The 8253-nt window shown below is 43.0% G+C and overlaps 1 non-coding gene across 1 annotated transcript; it reads left to right on the forward strand.

Moving 5' to 3' along the window:
• Positions 1 to 7401: 7401 nt before the first annotated feature.
• On the forward strand, positions 7402 to 7473 carry LOC125931165 (small nucleolar RNA SNORD93). Its single transcript, XR_007460415.1, has one exon. It is a non-coding gene; the product is annotated as a small nucleolar RNA SNORD93 (small nucleolar RNA).
• The last annotated feature ends 780 nt before the right edge of the window (positions 7474 to 8253 follow it).

Raw genomic sequence — 8253 nt, forward strand, 5'->3', positions numbered from 1 at the left:
ACGTGGCTACTGGCAGGCCTCAGATCCTTGTTGGCTATTAGCCTAAGACATCTATTCCTTGCCAATTAGTTCTCTCCATAAAGCAGCTCCCAACATGGCAGCCTGCTTCCCCTAGAGCAAAGACTCTAAGAGAGAAAAGGTAAGAGACAGCAGCCCAAGATGGTAGCTCCAGTCTTTTGTAACACAATCTCTGAAGTGACATCCCATCAGTTTTTAAAAAAGACTTTATTTTTCAGAGCAGTTTTAGATTCACAGAAAAATTGAGCAGAAACTAGAGAGATTTCCCACTACACTACCAACATTCCCCACCAGTGCAAAACAGTTTTTACAGTTGATGAACCAACACTGACACATCATTATCAACCTAAGTCCATTACATTAGGATTCACTCTGTGTCGTACATTCTATGGGCTCTGACAAATACATAATAACACGTATCAACCTTTATAATATCATATAGAACAGTTTCACTGCCCTAAGAATCCACTGTACTCCAGCTAGTTATCCTCCCTCCCCCAAACCTCTGGCACCCATTGATCTGTTCATAGATTCCATAGTTCTGTCTTTTCCAAAATGCCATATAGTTGGGATTATATAGTAGATAAACTTTTCAGATTTGCATTTAAGTTTCTTCCATGTATTTTCATGGCTTGATAGTTCATTTCTTTTTAGTGCAGAATAATATTCCATTGTCTGTATGTACCACATTCCATTCACCTGTTGAAAGACATCTTGGTTGCTTCCAAGCTTTGGCAATTATGAATAAAGTTATGATAAACATCCATGTACAGGTTATTTTGCAGATACAAGTTTTTTCAGCTCCTTTTGGGAAATGCCAATGAGTATGATTGTTGGATCATATGGTAAGAGTATGTTTAGCTTTGTAAGGACTGCCAAACTGCCCTTCAAAATTGCTATGTCTTTTTGCATTTCCACCAGTAGTGAGAGTTATTGATGTTCTACATCCTCACCAACATTTGATATTGTCACCGTCTGGAATTTAGCCATTCCAGTAGATACATAATGATATCTCATTGTTTTAATTTGCAATTCCCTAATGACATATGGTGTGGGGCATCTCTCCACATGCCGACCTATAACTTATGTTCAATTCTATTCAATGGAAGAAATTCACTAGGTCCAGACCACGCTGAAGGGGAGGGGACTATACAAGGGCATGAATAACAGGAGATGAGGCAATTGGAGACCATCTCAGAGGCTGACCAATATAATTAGATTGAGAAATGAAAGGAGGAGACAAATTAAAGACCAATATAGATAACACTTTTGAGGAGCTGCACTATAAAAAGAAACAAAGACCTATAGAAGTATGTGGAGTTAAAGTAAAGAATGTTTTTATTTTCTTTGCTTTACAACAAACCAGATCATTCTTAGCAATAAAGGTAATACATTGGATATGTTGAAATGTAAACAAGTAGAACTCTATTTTATACGTTTATTCATGTACTTCTTAGAAGTATTGTGAACAATGCCAAAGTTTGTAAGTAACACACCTGAAAGGGGATTTTGCTTTCCTTCCAAGATTTTATTTAAATTCAAGTTCGTTAGCATGTAATATAGTATTGGTTTTGGGAGTACAATTCAGTGATTCATCACTTACATATAACACCTAGGGCTCATCCCAACAAGTGCCCTCCTTACTGCCCATCACCCATTTAGCCCATCCCCCCACGTATCTCCCCTCCAGCAGCCCCCAGTTTGTTCTCTATTGCTAAGACTCTCTTATAGCTTGCCTCCCTCTCTGTTGTTATCTTATTTTTCTGTCCCTTCCCCTATATTCATCCACCTATTAGTGGATTAGAACTATTAAATTCTACCTATTAGTGAGATCATATATTTGCCTTTCTCTGACTGATTTATTTTGCTTAGCATAATACATTCTAGTTTTAACCATGCTGTTGCAAACGGCAAGATTTCATTTTTTGATGGCTGAGTAATATTCCATTGTGTGTGTGTGTGTGTGTGTGTGTGTGTGTATCACAAGATATATCTTCTTTATCCATTTATCAGTTGATAGACATTTGGGTTCTTTCCATGATTTGGCTATTGTCGATAGTGCTGCTATAGACATCATGGTGCATGTGCCCCCTTTGAATCAGTATTTTTTTATCCTTTGGTTAAATACCCAGTAGTGCAATTGTTGGGTCCCAGGGTGGTTCTATTTTTAATCCATACTGTTTTCCGCAGTGCCTGCACCAGTTTGCATTCCTACCAACAGTGTAAGAGGGTTCCCCTTTCTCTACATCCTTGCCAACCAACATCTGTTGTTTCCTGAGTGGTTAATTTTAGCCATTCCGACAGGTGTAAGGTGGCACCTCATTGTGGTTTTGATTTGTATTTCCCTGATGAGGAGTGATGTTGAGCATCTTTTCACGTGTCTGTTAGCCATATGGATGTCTTCTTTGGAGAAATGTCTGTTCATGTCTTCTGCCCATTTCTTAACTGGATTATTTATTTTTGGGGTGTTGAGTTTGAAAAGTTCTTTATAGACTTTGGATATTAGCCCTTTATCAGATATGTCATTTGTAAATATCTTCTCCCATTCTGTAGATTGCCTTTTAGTTTTAATTGCTTCCTTCACTGTGCAGAAGTTTTGTTTTATTTTGATGAAGCCCCAATGGTTCATTTTTGCTTTTGTTTCCCTTGCCTCCGGAGATGTGTCTAGTAAGAAGTGCTATGGCCAACGTCAAAGAAGTTGCTGCCTGTGTTCTTTTCTAGGATTTTGATGGTTTCCTGTCTCACACATATGTCTTTCATCCATTTTGAATTTATTTTTGTGTATGGTGTAAGAAAGTGGTCCAGTTTTATTCTTCTGCATGGCGCCATCCAGCGTAAAAGGGTTTTGTTTTTTTTTTTTAATAGTCTGTTTTGTACCCATGTGGGGAAAGAAACAAGTGCATCTATATCTCAGTGCTTCCAGGACATGTACAAGTACACCTTTTAATTGCCAAAATCAGCCACACAAGTTTATTTAGGCAGATGAAACCAATAAACTTCAGTGGGGGCAGACATTCTCTCTTGGCTTGAAAACAAGCCTACAGCTGCTTGGAAAAGGTAGGCTGATAGGCAGAGACCTGCATGTGGCAACTGGCCCAATGATGCCAATTAAAATGTTACCCAACTAGAGTAATCATTCAAATCATAAATAATGTCTGCAATTGCTTTATCTCCTGACTCTCCAACACAATAAAATGTGCATTCAACACAAAGATGAAAGTAAATGAATGGGCCAATTAATTTGTGAAAGCAAATGCCCTAGATCTGTGTCTGATGTCAGTTCATTGCGAGCAAGTAAGACTTGGGATCTCCTGGGGATAGGATCAGGCAATTGCAGGGTTTGAAGAGGGTGATAAATAAGTTGCTTTCTGCCCCTTCTGCATCCAGAACCAACACAGAATAAAACATAGAATGGAAATTGAAGTGTTGGCTTTACTACTAATATTTACTAGTGTTAGTTCTTCAGAGTTTAGTCTGTTCTTCTCAGGGTCCCAGTCTAGACCTTGAGTCACCATTCCCTTACACCGATCCTGGACAGTGAGGGAAGAAAAAACACGAATCTTCAGTTTATAGCCTTCTAATGGATTTGCTCTTCCTTGAAGAGAATGAGCCACTGGATGTTATCTGCCATGACATACTTGGGAGCCAAAAATTTTAAATGTGTAAAATGCAGGATCATTACTGCATGGTTACGAGAAATACTACCTTTCATTTAGTTAGGACTATAAAGAAAGCACAGAGGTAAAGGTAATGACACTTACAATGTACCCAATTGACTGTATACTGAACCAAGAAAACCCTCAATGGCTTCCAATGGTCACTTCTTACGCCCTGTTTCCCCTCCCATCAGAGAAGAATCTTAGACTCTTCCATTGAGAACAGAGGACAGGTAGAGAATGAAAGTTAACAAGACTACCCTAATTTGCATGCTCTCAAAATTCATATTAACACTGGATTTTATTGAAATTCCTTCTTGTTCTGAAAAGGAATGAGAAAAGGATAGGTAGAGGTTTGTGGCATTATCCAGCAGAAGTTTCTCCACAGAGAATCATGGCGGTGGTGGGGATAAGGTTCCCCTCTAGCAGCAGCAAAACTAGCCAGAGAAATGCCCAACACCTCCGGAGGCCCCAGGATACCTTCTCTATAAGTGTGTTTGAACGACAGGCCAAATACATGCCAGGAAAGGAAATTCAGCATGTTTTATCAAGCCCTTACAGCACACCAAGCCCTTGGCCATGTACTGGAAATGCAGAGATAAATTCACATTCAAGGTGACCCAGGAAAGTTACAGCCTAGGATAAGACCCCATCACTACCACCGTTATGAGCCTTCAAGAGTTTGATAGCATGAATACTCAACTATTTGGGGGGATAAATGGCGAATGTCTTTTCCTGGAGTAATTTCCTCCTGACCCAAGTATATTCCAGGCACTGTGCTCAGTTCTGGGGAGCCAGCAGAGAAGGAAACGGAGTCCTCATGGACCTTACATTCCACCATCATGACAACTCTGCTTCTGGAGATCACCCTAAGGCTGGCTCTACTCCACTAGAGAAAACTCTAGCTGACTTATTAAGTCCCTTCTACTCTATACGTCCTCTTTAATTCTCTTGGCCTCTTTGATTTTTACCAAATATTCTTCAATATTCGAGGTGCAGTCAGATTCCGAGATGCTAGACGCACCATCAGTACCCCTCCTCCAAGGTGCCCTCCCTGACCCCTTAGCAGGCTGGGCTCAGTGGTCTGTGCTGTGCCATGGGCACAGTGGGTGGGCTTCTATCAACAATTGAACGTCACTCTATGTTTTCTGAGGGCAGGTGCAGTTTCTCATTCCACTCTATACCCCCCAGCACCAATCACATTGCCTGGCACAGTAAACACTCAAAACATACCTGTCATACTAAACAGTCCCTCCAACCAAAATAATCTCAAGTGCCCCAGTTTAGGAAGCCTCAAATCTCAAAATTCGAAAAACAAATTAAGGATAAAACTCAACGTAAGCACAAGGCTGGAGACTGCGGGTCCTGTCCGGCAGTGCCTTCTTGACTTGCAGACCACCCTGGGGGAAGGCATGGAATTCGGGGCGGGGCGGGCGGTTACATACCTAACATTATTTGATTTGATGCCAGGAGCTTCATCAAACCTGCAGCGTAGTATAAATGAACACCCACACAGAGAGGTGTTCAGGCAAGCGTGCTGAGTCCCCCGGCTCCAAAGCCAGGGCTGGGGAACGTGAGTCGCCGGCAGGGGGCGCGCGCGAGCCTATGGGCAGCGCAGGCGGGGCGGTTACTAGGCCGGGAGGGGCGCTGGGGGTAATTTTTGGTTGGTTGTCTCAGGGTGCCGACCGCCCAAGCCCCTTTTAAACTTCGTCTCTCCAGCGCCCTCCCTTTTCCGACGTGGTGTGCGACTCGGTAAGTGTCTTCGGACCGGCCCGACGCCGGAACCGGCCACGTGGTCTGGGGTCTCTCTCTGGGTCCCTGTGCCCGCCTCGCCCGGGCGTCCATGACGCGGGTTCGGCCTCAGCTTGGCGCCCCCTCGGGAGAGGCCCCCGATCCCGGGGAAGGTGCCCCCGTGAGGGCTCCTCTGGGGTGAGGACGTCCTCGTGGAGTCGGGGACCCTTACTTCCTGGGAAGCACCCTTGTGGCGCCTTCCCCCGGCCCCCAGCCTACCGCGCCCCCGGTCCCCTCATCCCTGGTGCCTGTGGCCTCGATGCTCCAGGGTTCCAAGCCACCGGGAGTTTCAAGTGCCCTTTTCAAAGAAAAAATAACATTTGGAGAATGCAGCTGCGGGGCGGAAGGCGCCCAACCGGGTCGGAGTGGGCGCTCTTGGCTCGCTCCGGGCTCCCGCCTGCCTGGTGTTACCATGACCCCGACGTAACCAGTTTGGAAAATGAGCCAGATCGTGGATCTGAGCGCTTTAACTTTGCGTGCGGAGCAGCTTAATTAGTGTGCTAGCAACAAACGGCGGCAATTGCGCTCTGACAGCCACTCCCCACAAATGCCTTTCAGTTGCCACTTTGCAGGGTGGTTTGGCTTTTTGAAAGGTCTGGGGTTCGTCTTGCGGGGGCTGATAACTGCTGTGAGTCCTGCCTGCAGTTTTCTGCCCCAGATTCACCTTTTCTGGAGCGACCAGTACCGTATGCAGCGCAGGACCCTCTTCCAACATTTTCAGGGTGCGAAGCCCGTCATGGTTTTCTGTCCCGGGAAAAAATGAACCATTGGGATTCTGATTTGTGTCCACCAAGACGCTGGCACCCATGCTATAGAAACGGTTGTTCTCCAGATTTAGTAAACTTTGTAAAGATCTAAATTTAGAGTAGAGTGAATGAAGGAATCTTTGTAGATATCCTAAGTATCACTTAGCAATCTCTTGAAATGTGAGGCTTCTGGGGGTTACATGTTTGCCCGTAGAGTTATGAAAGACCTTTTTACCTCTTAGGAAATAACTGATATTACTGACCAGGAAACTGAATGGGACATCCATTTTACCGTGCTTTTAAAGGGGCGGGGGGAGCAAGCTGTGCTGTAGGCATCCCTTTTCCAGCCATATCTATTACCCCAGAGCACAGGGACAGATTTCCCTGTCCTGAGTCCCTCAGTCTGGTGACTAGCACTGCAACACGGGGAAATGTAATGGTCAGGCTTTGGTTTACAATTGCTTTATTGGGGGGGGGGGGGGTCCTCTTGAGCCAAACTGTTTCAACAGTTCCATGTGAGAGAGAAACACGGGCTGAGGGAGCCAGGCACCATGACGAGGAAACAGCAGCTTGAGCCAGTGTCTATTTAAGGGTAGTGGAAACTCAGCAAGTGCCGAGAACTGTTCTCAACTTGCTGGGCTCTGTCTGCTTCTGCTTGGTCAACAAGTTTCAGGCTTCCTTTGGTTTTTAAATCTGTTGAGAGCTTGTTTTAGTGTTTCCTAGGTACAAACTGTTGCCAGTAACATTTCAGGTTTGGTTTTGTTTTTTTTCTAAAATTGATACTGTTCCATGCTAATGTAAAGGTCAAGTTGGACAGGTCGTGGGTGCTGACATTATATTACATAGAATTCCAGATGATAGGAACTTAATTCACTGTTCTATTTTACTCCTGGCTGGAAATTACCAAGGAGATTTCCCAAGTGTGAGGAAATTTGGAGAAAGCCTTTATATGGGAATTCTATTCAAAGGTAGCTTTTTAGTCTTTGAGGTAACTAGTAGGTAACCACAATAAAAGATGCTCTTTACATAACAAACGAACAAAAAAACCCCAAATCATAAAGAGTTCATTGATATTCTTAACGTTGTTCTTCTCACTTTTCTATCAGGCACAGTCCAGTTTAAGATGCTGATGAGCTTCAGGTATGGACCAAATGGAGATAATTTGTTATTAAATAGCTGAATTGAATTCTTGGCCAAGGATGAGAACTCTTAATCTGATCGGATATGCTTCTCTGATGGGTTAAAGGATTTACCTGAGGCCAACTTCATAGGAATTGGTTACCTGCAGTCACATCCCTCCTCCCTTTAGAAAGTATGTTTTAGATATGAAGGGGGCAAAGCCTGTAATAAATAGGCAATACTTTATTATGCCAAGAAAAGGTTATTTTTAATGGATTTTTAAGTAATTGGCATTTAATCTTTCAAAGTATCTTTCCCTATGGTGACCATTTTGAGCTTTTAGTAAGATAGGGTTTGAGTTAAAAATTCACTTTTATATGAGAACATTACTAAGTCTGAGTTGAAAATGTGTAGTATGTTGGGGAATTCTATTAACTTACCTGCTGCACAGCTTTTGTAAACATGGTCTAGAAACCACTGTTTATTTTCTTAATAGCACATCTTATTTCATAATTGCCGATCTAACTACGTGTTGTGATACTTCTTTTACAGGTCTGGTGCTCGAAAGACAATCGTGGTGTTTGAAAGAAGCTTTTCAAGTAGATACAGTGTATTTGAACATATGGCGATTGAATAGAGGCTTTTGCTCTCTTTGTCCCTTTCATGGTAGTAGCAGGGGTGAATTTTGAGAAGGTGCCAAATATCTGTAAGAACATATATCTACCAGCACCATAGAGAATTTTGTAGAATTCTGTTCTATTATTTAGCCTTTCTGCCAACCAGCCCTAGCCTGAAGCTTGACATAGTAACTAGACTATTCTACAACTGTCTTAACAACACTGTCACTTGTGCCTTAATTTGCAAAGATTATTTTTAAATCCTATTCCTTTGACTGCCCTAAAGATACATTTCAAAGCATCCTT

The sequence above is a fragment of the Panthera uncia genome, chromosome A2 (assembly GCF_023721935.1).
Source record: "Panthera uncia isolate 11264 chromosome A2, Puncia_PCG_1.0, whole genome shotgun sequence".
NCBI classification, from domain to species: domain Eukaryota; kingdom Metazoa; phylum Chordata; class Mammalia; order Carnivora; family Felidae; genus Panthera; species Panthera uncia.